This window comes from Heteronotia binoei, chromosome 6 (genome assembly GCF_032191835.1).
Source record: "Heteronotia binoei isolate CCM8104 ecotype False Entrance Well chromosome 6, APGP_CSIRO_Hbin_v1, whole genome shotgun sequence".
Lineage (NCBI taxonomy): Eukaryota > Metazoa > Chordata > Lepidosauria > Squamata > Gekkonidae > Heteronotia > Heteronotia binoei.
This window is the reverse complement of record NC_083228.1, coordinates 38106039-38120436: the sequence shown is the minus strand read 5'-3', so window position 1 is coordinate 38120436 and position 14398 is coordinate 38106039. Positions and strand designations below refer to the sequence as shown.

The following is a 14398-nucleotide window of genomic DNA, read 5'->3' as shown; positions in this document are numbered from 1 at the left end:
AATTATGCTATCATAGTAATAATTTGCATTTGGATTCTTCTGTGCAAATAAGTCACCCCAGTTGTGCAATGATTGCTACAGTACAATGGCAGTACACTATCAGTGCATGGCTGTGGGCCTAGAGAATCTTCCAGGAACCTGTAGGGTCCCATAGATCATAGTCCGAAAGACTACTGCCCTGTGTTTCAAAGGGATTCCTTGGAGCAAATCTGCCTTTGCTTTTGTGTTAGGGTTGCCAATCCCCAGGTGGGATTGTAGGTGTTCCTTCAACATGCTGGCTGTTTTGCCTAACACTTAAGAGAAATTGCTAAGAGGATTGTTGCAGCTTGAAGAAGCTCACGCGAAACAAGGGTTCAGTACGACCTTGTCCTTGGAAACTTGGATTATCGGCTGCATCTTTGGACAGACATTAAACAACTGGAGTACTACACCAGGATATTATGGAATGAGATGGGAAGTTTTACCATAGGATGAAAAAAAAGACTCTTGGCTATTGCTTCCTTTTCTCTTAAGGACTAAAAGTTATGATTGTTTTGTAATTTATGACGGTGGAATTTGTGTTTATTTTTGTTGACCTTGTATAATTTAATAATAGAAGCTGGTTTTCACGGTGGGTTATGTACCTTTGATTTTTTTAATCTCCAGGTGTGGGCAGGGGATCCTCTGGTTTGGAGGCCCTCCCCCCCCTTCAGGGTCATCAGCAAGCGGGGGGAGGGGAGGGAAATGTCTGCTGGGAACTCTATTATTCCCTATGGAGATTTATTCCCATAGAAAATCATGGAGAATTGATCTGTGGGCATCTGGGGCTCGGGGGGGCCTGTTTTTTGGGGTAGAGGCACCAAATTTTCAGTATAGCATCTAGTGCCTCTCCCCAAAATACCCACCAAGTTTCAAAAAGATTGGACAGGGGGTCCAACTCTATGAGCCCCAAAAGAAGGTGCCCCTATCCTTCATTATTTCCTATGGAAGGAAGGAATTGAAAAGGTGTGCCATCCCTTTAAATGTGATGGCCATAACTCTCTTTGGAGTTCAATTATGCTTGTCACAGCCTTGATCTTGGTTCCACCCCTAATGTCTCCTGGCTCCACCCCCAAAGTCCCCAGATATTTCTTGAATTGGACTTGGCAACCCTATTTTGTGTTGCCCAGAGAGAGACAGAGCAGTGCTTCGAAGGGGCTGCTGTTTCCTGTCTGGCTACCTGCTTTGGAGCAGCTCTCAGAGTAATTATGTGGTTATTTACTGGCCCAGTTAAGACCTACGCTATTAACTTGGGAATCTGCTCACGAAGATGTGACTCTGATTTAAGGCAACTTGTGTGGGCCTCAGACCTTTCTGACACATCGGCAAAATTTCTGCTTCCTTTCCCTCTTGTTTGTCAGACAGGAGGCCAGGGCTCGAGTGGCTTTTTGCCAGGAGAAGGTTACACAGTGCAAAACGGCTGTGCGCTTTACCATGACAAAAGTGCAGCAAAAGTCCACTAATAACACGTATACTTTGTACTCCTCTGTGCTGGCTGCAAAAGACACAAATGTGCGTTTGTTGTATGGACACAAGGAGGATATTTATTCCAGGTTCTGAATATTGTGGCAAGGCTTAAGTGCATTTTGGGGGTGCCGCTTTTGCTTCCAAAAAACCCCCTCTTTTTGCTTTGATTGAACAGACCATGTATATGCTTTTTATTCTTTTATCAAAGGACATAACCTTGCCAATAGTATAAATATTCACTAGTTCAGCTCAGGTTCTGTTTGCCTGTCACACTCTGAGAGCCAATTTTTCACCAAACATTTCTACTGTTTGTGAACCATTCAGGAGTGTTGAGTTACTTCCCATGCATGCAAACACTTCAGTACAATGCAGCACAACTGGCAGTATTTCATACATTCGTAGATGAGAGTCCAATTCTCCCCCCCCCTTCTCCACTGACATATTGTTGTCTGGCATATAAATAACAATTATATAAATAGCCAGCAAGTAATTAAAAGTCAGTCCATGATTATAAATAAAACCTGTTGTTGTTTTTTTTAAGTCTTACCTTTCAGTGTTTGTTTACGGCTGGGCCATTGAGGTTATTCTGTCTATGCACATCTTCACCCAGCCCAGAAGGAGCGGCAGTGTATAATGGGGATTGTGTCACATCTGTGAGTTTGGGGAAGAATCAGTTTCACTTCCTACACAAATAGAAAAGTGCTTGCAAGGCTGCAGAAAATTAAACTGTAAATCCATGGTTAACTCACTCAGCCTCAAAGCTGTTTGAAAGTTGTTTGAGGCAGACATTGCTAAGCCAAACAGCAGATACTTGAGTCACAAGTGATCACAGCTCCTGTATCTTCCCATACATCTCCTTCCTTACTACCCAGCCCATTAGTTGAGTTCTGCCTCTCAAGCCCTGCTTTCCCCCCACCCAAGGTAAGGCAGGTGGTAACTACAGACAGGGCATTTTCTGTGGTGGCACCTCATCCTTGGAACATCTGCACCTTGAGGCTCTCCTGGTGCCTACTGTATTTTCTTTTAGTCACCAGGCTACAACACATCTTTTTACCGATGCTTTCAATCAGGAGTTTTTTTTTTTTTTATTTTAAGCTCCAATAAATCCAGAGATTTGGGCATCAATGTTAAGAAGTGGTTTAAATTTTTCAGCAAACCTTTATGTCAAAGAAAATTTAATAAAAATGCTACATCAGTGGCACCTGACACCCTATAAACTGGCAAAAATTTACCAAAGGGTGAATGGGGATTGTTGGATATTTGGAACTACCAATGCCAGTTTTATACATATTTGATGGGAATGGAGTAGAGTGGTAGAATTCTGGAGTATGGTTGCTGCAGTTATCTCTAAAGCTACAAGGAAAGAATTGGTATGCATTTTTCTTAACAGTTATTTTTCAGTTTGGGTATATTAGACCAGAATTATTATTATTTTGGAAATTCCCAATTTTTCCAGGTCCAATGGACCTGAGAAGAAATATACCAGTTAAAAGAAAAGGCTAACTCAATCCTGGGCTTGGCTAGGCTTCTCCTGCAGCCTGGTTTAAATTGGTTTTTTGCATTGTAAGTCGCCTTGAGCAGGACTCTGAAGAGGTAGCATAAAAATAAATAAATAAACACGGTGTGTTAACCTGTTGAACCTATTTGCTGCCATGCAGTTTGCATAGGATGGCCAGTTCTGGGTTAGGAAATACCTGGAGATTTTGGGGCGGAGCCTGAGGAATGTGGGGTTTGGGGAGGGGAGGGACTTCAGTGGGGAATAATACTTTAGAGTCCACCTTCCAAAGTGGCCATTTTCTCCAGGTGAACTGATCTCTGTTGCCTGGAGATCAGTTGCAATCCCAGGTGATCTATGACTAGGGTTGCCATATCCAACTCAGGAAATATCTGGGAACTTTGGGGGTAGAGCCAGGAGCAAGGTTGTGACAAGCACAATAGGACTCTGAAGGGAATTCTGGCTATCACATTTAAAGGGACAATATTCCTTTTAAACGCCTTTCTTCCACGGGAAATAATAGAGGATGGGGCACCTTCTCTTGGCATTTGTAGAACTAGACCCCCTGGTCCAGTCTTTTTGAAACTTAGGGGGGGGGGTTGAGAAGAGGCACTAGATGATATACTGAAAATTTGATGCCTCTCTACCTTAAAAAAAACTGCTCCCCCAGAGCCTTAGATACCTGTGGATCAATTTTCCATTATACCCTATGGAGACTGGAATAATGAAGTGCCCAGTGGATATTTCCCCCCCCCCCTTTTCTGATGACCTCCAAACTGGGGGATCCCCTGCCCCTGCCTGGGGATTGGCAACCTTATCTACAGCCACCATCAAAAGGCTGGCAACCCTAAGGCTATGCCATCTTTCCTCAATGAAGGTATAGGATTATTTTTAGCAGCTTTGGAAAGATGAGCTGTTGGTTTCATGGTGAGGCAGGGAAGTTGTGCCTCTGATAGCTATGCAAAAGGGGGAGGTACTGAAGGAGGTTGCTCTCTCTTTCCATACTGCAGTGAGGATAGCAGCTGGACAGAAAGGGTGGATGTCATTAGGGGGTTACTCATCATGGGGCTTCCATGAACAAAAAAAGTAGAATGTTCCATTCCTGCAGCTTTTAAGCGCACAGAAACTCTTGTCAAGTACACGAGTAGCAACGTGACTCTTTGAGCAGGTCCTAAAGTTTCAGAAGCACAGCTCTGCAGCGTTGAAGCTGAAACCTCTTCCCCAAGACACCCTGGGGCTTCTGCTGATGTTATCAATGTATTTACCATGTGCTTCAACATGCCGTGTTTAGGCATGTGTGTACAAACAGATGACTTGAACCTCAGCACAAGGTATTAAATTTGCTTCAGAATTGCCCTTTTTTTTGGGGGGGGGGAATACTCCAGAGATTGTAATAGCTGCATGATAGGCATGGATTCAACAGGTCAAGTTTGCCAGCCTGGGTATGTAGTTGTGGGGAAGCCTGCACTGGGCGATGGCTGTCAGGCAACTAGAAAAGAGGTAGGGTTGCCTATCTCCAGGTGGGGGCAGGGGATCCCCCAGTTTGGAGGCCCTCCCCCCGCTTCACGGTCATCAGAAAGTGAGGGGAGGGGAGGGAAATGTCTGCTGGGAACTCTATTATTCCCTATAGAGACTTATTCCCATATGAAATAATGGAGAATTGATCCACGGGTACCTGGGGCTCTGGGGGGCAGCTGTTTTTTGAGGTAGAGGCACCACATTTTCAGAAGAGCATTCAGTGCCTCTCCCCAAAATACCCCCTAAGTTTCAAAAAGATTGGACCAGGGGGTCCAATTCTATGAGCCCCAAAAGAAGGTGCCCCTATACTTAATTATTTCTTTTGGAAGGAAGGCATTTAAAAGGTGTGCAGTCCCTTTAAATTTTCCCTTTGCAGATCAGTTGTGCTTGTCACAACCTTGCTCCTGGCTCCACCCCCAGAGTCTCCTGGCTGCACCCCCAAAGTATGTTGGCTGCACCCCCAAAGTCCCCAGATATTTCTTGAACTGGACTTGGCAACCCTATAAAGAGGCTTCCTCTATTGAAGGAGCTGACTGTTCAGAGAATGCTTTTATAACAGCAGATGCAATTCCTTGAAATGCTCCACTTAAACCAGCTGTGGAATCTCTAATGAATAACAACTGGTGTTGTTGATCAACTTGAGAATCCCATTTGGCTAACTGCTGGATAAACACTGTAAAGAGTTTAAAGTGTTATTCTTGCGCCCTTCATTATCTTAAAGGCTTATTACGGGGAGTTAAATAAATAACTAAACTTGCCACAGAAATTTGAAAAAGAAGAGAAGAACAACAACATTAGCATTGATGTGGTTCAATGGCTTAAAAATCCTGACCTCAAATTATATTTGTTTTAGAAGACATGCCTTGCCTTACAGCTCAAAGAACAGACGCTCCAAATGCTTTTCACAAAAGATAATTAAGATAAAATCACATTGTGATTCCAATGCATTTTTATCCTGCCTTTCCTTCTGTGACATATGTGGTTCTTCCCATTTCATCTTTCCAACAACCTGATGGGGGTAGATTAGGCTGTGATTTAGGCCTGAATCCTGTGTTTCTCTTCTGCTTAATCAGAGGTGTTGTTGAACTCATTTGTTATGAGGGCTGGATCTGATATAGGGTTGCCAATCCCCAGGTGGGGGCAGGGATCCCTCGGTTTGGAGACCCTCCCCCCACTTCAGGGTCATCAGAAAGCGGGGGGAGGGGAGGGAAATGTCTGCTGGGAACTCTATTATTCCCTAGGGAGATTTATTCCCATAGAAAGTCATGGAGAATTGATCTGCGGGTATCTGGGGCTCTGGGGGGGGGGCTGTTTTCTGGGGTATGGGCACCAAATTTTCAGTATAGCATCTAGTGCCTCTCCCCAAAATACCCCCCAAGTTTCAAAAAGATTGGACCAGGGGGTCCAATTCTATGAGCCCCAAAAGAAGGTGCCCCATCCTTCATTATTTCCTATGGAAGGAAGGCATTGAAAAGGTGTGCCGTCCCTTTAAATGTGAGGACCAGAACTCCCTTTGGAGTTCAATTATGCGTGTCACAGCCTTGATCTTGGCTCCACCCCTAATGTATCCTGGCCCCACCCCAAAGTCTCCTGGCTCCACCCCCAAAGTCTCCTGGCTCCACCCCCAAAGTCCCCAGATATTTCTTGAATTGGACTTGGCAACCCTAATCCGATAGAAATGTAACTTTTTTGTCAGGTCAGGCTATGAGTGCCATAAAATGAATACCAGCGTACTGGAGATAGTTTACAACTAACCATAACACATGCCTCTCTCAGATCCTAACTAAACACCCAGAGTGGGCACCAGGATTTCTGGTGCCCTAGAACTAGCCCCCCCTGTCCTGCCTGCAGCAGTGACGGCAAGCACAGTGGTGGCAGGCAGCATGGCACTGAGCTCCTCCAAGTACATCTGCCACCACACTGCCCCTGCTCAGTCTTCCTTGGTTGGCATAGTGGCACGTGCACTTGGAGTCTGGCTCCAAGTGCCTCTGAGCGCACCCGCTGCCACACTGCCCCTGGTGCCCCTTCTCCACCGTTACCACCTGCCTGCCTGCCTGCAGGTAGGCGACAAGGCAGAGGAGGGCAGCAGAGAGACGGGTGGCAAGGACAAATGCTGCAGTGGTGGGGAAGGGGCACCGGGGGGGGGGGGAGTGGAGCATGTGTGGGGAGGGGCGACCGCTGGCCATCTCTGAGGCCAAGTAGCACCTTGCGTGGCCATCTACCTAACCTACTGGGACCTACTGGCCCTGTAAACAGCATTTGCTTGATATGCGCAAGACGTTTTGCACAGCCCGACACAATCAAGGTGCAACAATCAGAGACTCTCATGGCTCTTTAAAAACTAACACATTTGAGAAGCTTGTGATGGGCTGGAGCATGAAGTTCTGGGTGCCAAAGACAGACGGTCAAGTGGTATCAACCAGGGAACCCAACAAGCCCCGCCTTGAGGAAACTGCTGTAGTCAACAGGCTGTAGGGAGGGGGTGGGTGGGATGAGGCAGCCACAGAACCCCACACTTCCTTCTTTCAGAGTCCCCAATTCAGCAACAAGCTTGAACAACAAGGGAAACTGCAGTGCTCCCCCCAGCGCCACAAACAGTCTTCAAATGCTGCCACTCCCCAAAGATGCCAGCTCCACTTTAATTGCCTTTTGCAGATTTTTATCGCATGCCAAACCCACGGCATTATCCAACTACCCAAAAGAGGGATGTCAAACTCATTTGTTATGAGGGCTGGACCTGACATAAATGAGACCTTGTCAGGCAGGGCCATGTGTGTCATTAATGCCAGGTAGCAGAGATATAAACTTTATAAAGGACACAGACAAACACAAAGATTTTTTAAAAGCTTAACATATAACATGCTTAAAATATTAGCATTCATTGGTCTTAAAGGTGCTTTCTTTATATCTCTCCTGTGTGATTCAGGGAACTGGGCAAAGGAAACTCTGGCTTTTTCCTTCCTTCTCCAGGGGACTAGAAGGGGGAGGAGCCTCAACCAATAGAAGGAAGAGAGGCTTGGCTCAGTAGGTCTGCTGTGTGATTGAGAGAGCCTGGCAAAGCAAACCATTCCTCCTCCCTTCCTTGCCAAGGGAGGAGCCTCAGCCAATGGAGAAAACAGAAGCTTTGCTCTGTAGCTCCTGTGCGATTGAGCAAGCCTGGCAAAGCAAACTGTGACAAAAAGAAGCAAGAGAGAGGGAGGAGGAAGCAGATGACAGCCAGTTGCTCAGGGGCCTGATAGGAGCTCTCCAAGGGCCTGATTTGGCCCCCAGGCCGCATGTTTGACACCCCGACACAAAACATTATTCCCCCATGTGCAAGTGCACAGATGCACATTCTGTACATGCCTCTGCCATGTGCAAACCCAGCATTTTCTTCTAAATGCCTGTCCCTGACCTTCACCTCACTCCACTCCCCCTGCTTCCATTCAGACCATTACATAAAGCAGCATTTGTATGCAGGGAGCAATGCTCCCTCTAATCTCCTGCACTGAGTGGACCAGTTCACATCCTAAACAGAACATAACTGCCGTAATCTTAAAATGGGCGTTGCAAGACCCTGTAAGGCTCCAGATTGCTGCTGAGGGGGACTGCCTGTGTTAATGAGAGGCTGCTCACATATACAGCTTAGAGGGAACACTGGCAAGGAGCCCAGTGAGTATGTGTGCATTTTGGCTTAGCCAAAGTGCATTTTGGCTTAGCCATGTGTGCATTTAATCTTCCCTGCGCTCCCAAGGGAGGGAGGCAGGAAAGGAGCCATGCGCATGCAGGGCCAGTGGGTTAGTAGGCTCCAGCTCACCCAACCCGGTGGGCCTCCTCTGCCCTTAACCCTTGGCATTCAGCGTGTGTTGTGCCCTTTACATAAGCACTGGGCTTGTCTCTCTTGCCTAGTATGCATGCTTCACACAGTGCATCCGGCCTGGCCAGTTCTGTTCACATGTTTATATGAATGGTCATGTTTGGTGAGCTGACCAGCAGCTTTCCACAGGTGCTTTTGCCCATGGGCACCTTCCCCTCGCTGCCTGCAAGTGGAAAACAGCTCAGCTGGGCCAGCCATCTTTCCAACAGCTTGGGTAGCATAAACAGGAGCCCTATGCACTCTGGCCAGAAGAGGAGGAAGCAGTGACGGCAGGCTGAGGCAGCACATCCTGGCCTGGTGCCTTGGCCAAGGTCAGTGAGCAGGCTCCAAGGGGATTGTCTGCATAGAGGTCAGGGCCACACTAGCTGTCATCTCTCCTTATGGTTGCCAGCTTGGGCTTGGGCAATTCCTGGAGATCTGGGGGAAGACCCTGGGAAGGACCCATTTTTGTGAGAAGAGAGGCACCTCAACAGGGGGTCCATATTCAGACTGTTTTCCCTCCCAGTTGTTCGGTAATAGCCCTTGTTGGGCCAGTTCCAGCCCTCAAGCCGAATGCTTGACATGTCTAGCTTAGACTGTGCTGTTTCCTACTGCACACACTGCTGGTCCTCTGACATAAGGCACTTTCTATCTCACTGAGAGACAACTGGTCTTGTGTGAGCAGAAGTACCTTGCATAAAAGGAATCCCCACCAGCATGGAGGACTGGCTGTGCAAGGACAGGACAGTGCTGCAAAAGGATCCAAGGCCAGCGTCTTTCAAAGAGCAGGAAAGAGCTTGAGGAATGCCATGCACAGCAGAAGACAGCCTGTCCAGTGGATGAAGAACTGCTAAGACACGAGTCACTCCTCACACTTCATCCCTTACCACAACGTTTGTTAATCTTTAAGGTGCTACTGAACTCATTTGCATATTAGGCCCCGAATTTCACCATTGTTTCACATAGGATTTTTGGTAGAAAAAGCCCAGCAGGAGCTCATTTGCATATTAGGCCATGCCCCCTGATGCCAATCCAGCCGGAACTGCGTTCCTGCTAAAAAAAAAAAAAAAGCCCTGCTGCTTCTATTAAATAACTAGAATGACAATGTTACTGAAATCAGCTAAGGGTCACCATGGGCTGTTAAAGGTCCTTTAACAAGTTTTTTTTTGTCCTTTAAAAATTCGTATGCCATTAAAAATCATTTTGAAATAAACCCACTTATGCATCATGCTCACAGAGTACAGCTGTGTTTACACAGTGTATCACCTGTTTCAGTGTTATCACCAATATTCTTGTGATTCTTCAATCCTTTTATGCTAAATTGTCTTCATGTTCGTAAGACAAATGCCTGCACTCAAAAATGATTATGTATTTCCATCTCACTTTTTATGGATACTCAAAGCCCATTTGCAAAGGAAACAAAATTATGATTTAGACAGGCAAACAATTGGGGGTGGGGATAGAGAGAATAAATCTAAGCCTCAGCTTGAATTCAGGACCACGAATGCAAGCTAAAAACCCTTGAGCCCATATGTGCTTTCACCTACCTGCAGGGGTTTTTTTTGTGGCAGGAACTCTGTTGCATATTAGGCCACACACCCCTGATGTAGCCAATCCTCCTGGAGCTTACAGTAGGCCCTGTACTAACAGCCTTAAGTTCTTGGAGGGTTGGCTATATCAGGGTTATGGTGTCTAATATGCAAAGAAGTTCCTGCTACAAAAAAAGCCCTGCCTGCCTGAAAGAAGAATGGAAACTGAAGATGAGTCCAGATCTGACTCACTTGGCAGAGATGTTCCCAAGATGGTCTTCACTAATTTAGATCTGGAAAACAGAACTGACAGCAGCCACTGGGGTGTTATTCAGAGTGATATAAAACTGGATATCATGTTGAGAATAACTTTCTTTGAAGCTGTAGATGACTGCACTAGGGTTGCCAAGTCCAATTTAAGAAATATCTGGGGACTTTGGGGGTGGAGCCAGGAGACTTTGGGGGTGGGGCCAGGAGACATTGGGGGTGGAGCCAAGATCAAGGCTGTGACAAGCATAATTGAACTCCAAAGGAAGTTCTGGCCATCACATTTAAAGGGACGGCACACCTTTTCAATGCCTTCCTTTCATAGGAAATAATGAAGGATAGGGGCACCTTCTTTAGGGGCTCAGAGAATTGGACCCCCTGGTCCAATAGTTTTGATACTTGGGGGGTATTTTGGGGAGAGAGACTAAATGTTGTACCGAAAATTTGGTACCTCTACCTCAAAAAATAGCCCCCCCAGAGCCCCAGATACCTGCGGATCAATTCTCCATTATTTTCTATGGGAATAAATCTCCATAGGGAATAACAGAGTTCCCAGCAGACATTTCCCTCCCCTCCCCCCGCTTTCTGACGACCCTGAAGCGAGGGGAGGGCCTCCAAACCGTGGGATCCCCTGCCCCCACCTGGGGATTGGCAACCCTAGATTGCATTAAGGGACATTACATAGGTATTAGCAGGGTCGGTAAGGTAAGGTAAGTTTTATTCTTATATCCCGCCCTCCCCCGCCAAAGGTGGGCTCAGGGTGGCTCACAGACATGGCATGCCATGATTTAGTTAAAATACAAAATAAACAATGATTTAAAATACAGTTCAATTACATAAATTAATTAAAATAGATAAAACAGGTGCTATAACTACTATCAATCACAATTATACATACTGTCATACAATCATTACTGTCAGTTACAGTTATGCATAAGATGGTTAAGGCTACAAACAATTTAGTCAATTTGGTCTGGTCCTAACTTAAATGCGAGCTGAAAGAGAAAGGTTTTGCAAGCCCTGCGGAACTGATTCAAGTCCCGCAGGGCTCGCACCATCTCTGGAAGTTGGTTCCACCATCGAGGGGCCATTGCTGAAAAGGCTTGCTCCCTGGTTGTCTTCAGTCTAGCCTCTCTTGGCCCAGGGATTTGTAAGAGGTTTTGGGAGCTAGATCTCAGTGCTCTCCGGGGAACATATGGGGAGAGGCGGTCCCTAAGGTAGGCAGGTCCTCGGCCATATAGGGCCCTGCCATTAGGCAAACTAGACAATTGCCTAGGGTGCCAGCCTTATCGGGGTGTTGAAATGGGCATCCCCCATGTGACTTGGAGATGTTATCAGTGCAGGAGGGGGTGCTAGAAGTTAGCTTTGCCTAGGGTACCAATCAGTCTAGGGCCAGCCCTGGGTATTAGACAATACTGGGGCTAACACAAAGCCTTGTGTTACCCCTGTATCAGCTCCCAAAGGACTAATCCTTGTGAGAGGTCTCATAAGAAAGACTGGAACAATCTCGGTACTACACCGCTTAGACCAACCCCACCTTCCAGGTGCCTCAGCAGTACTGCATTGTCCACAGCAAAACCAACAGAGACACATTCCCTGTATCTATCTAAAGATGGAGATCATTCACAAATGCCACTAAAATTTGTCTCTGTCCCAAATCCAGGCCACAAGACAGATGGAAAATGATCAAGGGCAGATTTCCAAGCATTTCTGGAGTTGTTCTGTTCATTCAGAAACCTTTCCCAAGAAGCGAAGGTTTGAAACAGGTCTGTGATTTGGTCTATCTTAAGATGCTTTCTTGATTGTCTAACAACTGCCTGTTTCAGAGGCTTTGAGGGAAAACCTTCCCTCAGAGAAACTATGAAGAAATGCAATTGCTGCGTAGAGATCTGACCTGAGTAAAACCTTTACCAGGAGGTTTTTGAAAAAGTTTCTCTCTCTGGGAAGAGAACATGTTGGGACGGGGAAAGTCAGTTCATTGGCTTTCCAGACTCACCTCAGCTACCTCTTAAAATATTCTAACAGCACCAGGTAAAGACAATAGGATGGTCCCCTTCTCCTTACCAAGCAGGGAATAGAGAATTGGAGGAATTGAAGACTAGACAGACTTCAGGAATGAATTCATGTAGATCAATAGGAAAAGCCTCTTTCATCTGGCCTGACTTGGTCAGTGGATGGGGAAAAGAGAGGTGATAGAATTCAGGGGACCAAGGAGGCAAGACTCTGGTGCTGAGTCCATCAGAGCAGACAGAACTCTTAACTGAGACCTGGAGGAGGATGACATTACCTTATAGACAAGCTGAAATGGGTTCAGAGGAGGGCAACAAAGATGGTGAGGGGTCTGGAGACCAAGTCCTATGAGGAAAAGTTGAAGGAGCTGGGTATGTTTAGCCTAGAGAGGAGATGACTGAGAGGTGATATGATCACTATCTGCAAGTACTTGAAGGGCTGTCATATAGAGGATGGTGTTTTCTTTTGCCCAAGATGGTCAGACCAGAACTAATGGGTTGAATTCAGGGCTTTTTTTTGTAGCAGAAACTCCTTTGCATATTAGGCCATACCCCCTGATGTAGCCAATTCTCCAACAGCTTACAGGGCCTATTGTAAGCTCCAGGAGGATTGACTACATCAGGGGTGTTTGACCTAATAGGCAAAGGAGTTCCTGCTACAAAAAAAGCCCCGATTGAAATTAAATCGAAAGAGTTTCCAGCAAAACATTAGGAAGAATTTCCTGACACAACGGTTCCTCAGGAAACAGGCTTCCTCAAGAGGTGATGGGCTCTCCTGCTTTGGAGGTTTTTAAAGAGTGGCTGGATGGCCATCTGAAAGCAATGCTAATTCTGTGAATTAGGCAGATCACTAGGAGGACAGGAACTATGCCTCAGTGCATAGTTCTCTTGGCCCTTTCTTACATGCCTGAGGAAATGCTGTTTGCCACTTTGGAGTCAGGTAGCAATTTGTCTCCAGGCCAGTTTTGCCAGAGATCCTGGAGGGTGTTTTTTGTGCTTTTTTGCCACCTTCTGGATATGGAGCAGGTGTCACTGGGTGTGTGCGGAGAATATTTGTGAATTTTATTACTATTGATTCATGGTAACAGCAAGTTAAGTGATTTGTTCATTCTGTTATGATATTTGGTTTGGATCAAGGTAGGGGCCCATCTTTGTCTGGGGGCCCATAGAGGCTCTCTGCAGCCTTGCTTTGCTCTGCTTCATCTGTTGTACTAATGTGGCACAATATGTATGGGCAGAGTCATTGGGTGGACCACAATGACTCTTGTGGTAAGAGTCTTGGTTGCAAAGTGATATTATTATTTCAGGAGTGATACTACGATGAAATCCCCGTCTCTATTCTATCCATAGCTTATACAAATAAATGTGGTATAATCTGGATCAAATAAATGTATACAAATAAATGTGGTACAGTCGGGATCAAATATTGTTTCCATGGAGAAAGAAAAGGAACACAAAAGAGAACAAGTCTCTTTCTGGGCTGAGATTTTACCCTGACTGTCAACATCTGAAGAGGTTCATGCATCCTTAGCAAGTAAACTTTCTGATTGTGGTTAAAGGCCTCTGTGGAGAATCTAAATGTTTGTTTACAACTCTCACATAAGGGCTGCTGGTAAAATGTGGCTATGTGTTGATACTATAGCATTTGCAAACTACTTCCAACTGTGTGGCCTAATTGCATGGAGAGTATCCTTACCTGCATTAAATATTCTTGCATTTTGGGGGAAGTGGCTGCAATATGAGAGCATTAAGATTTGAATGGACCCCACAGCCAGTTCTTATAAAGCAGGAAGAGAACTGAAAACTTGCCTCAAGTTGCTTATCACTGTTTACCTTGAAACAGCCTCAGTCCCCTCCTTGAAATGGCATCAGATAATATTTCATAGGACAGCCTGTGATTCTTGTCAGCATGAATATTGTATGTTCAACAGATAAAGGATTAGGCTGCAGCTGAGCTATTTTAGGTTCCTCTCCAAGCAAAACTGAAACACATACCAGACAGCTTTGCTTATTTGTTTAAAATCTGTGCTTCATTCAGTGTGTGTGTGGGGGAAGCAGAATAATTTTCAGCCTAGCAACAAACCATTAAGGTGGATGATCTAAGGGAATGGGAAGTGTTTAATTTATTTAATTTTTCTGCAGAAGTAGGATTCCACCAAATGGCTTTTAAGGGGCTGCACCAGTGCCTCTAAAACAACAGGTGATGGGTCTCAAACCTGACAGGAAATCAACAACAGAGAAAATGGCGGCTATGATGGGC

General features: G+C 45.7%; 1 protein-coding gene across 2 annotated transcripts in view; it reads left to right on the top strand.

Moving 5' to 3' along the window:
• Nucleotides 1–14398, top strand: part of SLC16A12 (solute carrier family 16 member 12) — a 70487-nt gene that overhangs the window by 36494 nt on the left and 19595 nt on the right. Inside the window, exon 3 of one of the 2 annotated variants that reach the window (XM_060241298.1) lies at nucleotides 11793–11895. The exons of the other annotated variant lie outside the window; for it this stretch is intronic. The gene's annotated coding sequence lies outside the window, so the exon portion shown is untranslated. The remainder of the gene's footprint in view (nucleotides 1–11792; nucleotides 11896–14398) is intronic. 2 annotated transcript variants of the gene reach the window in all.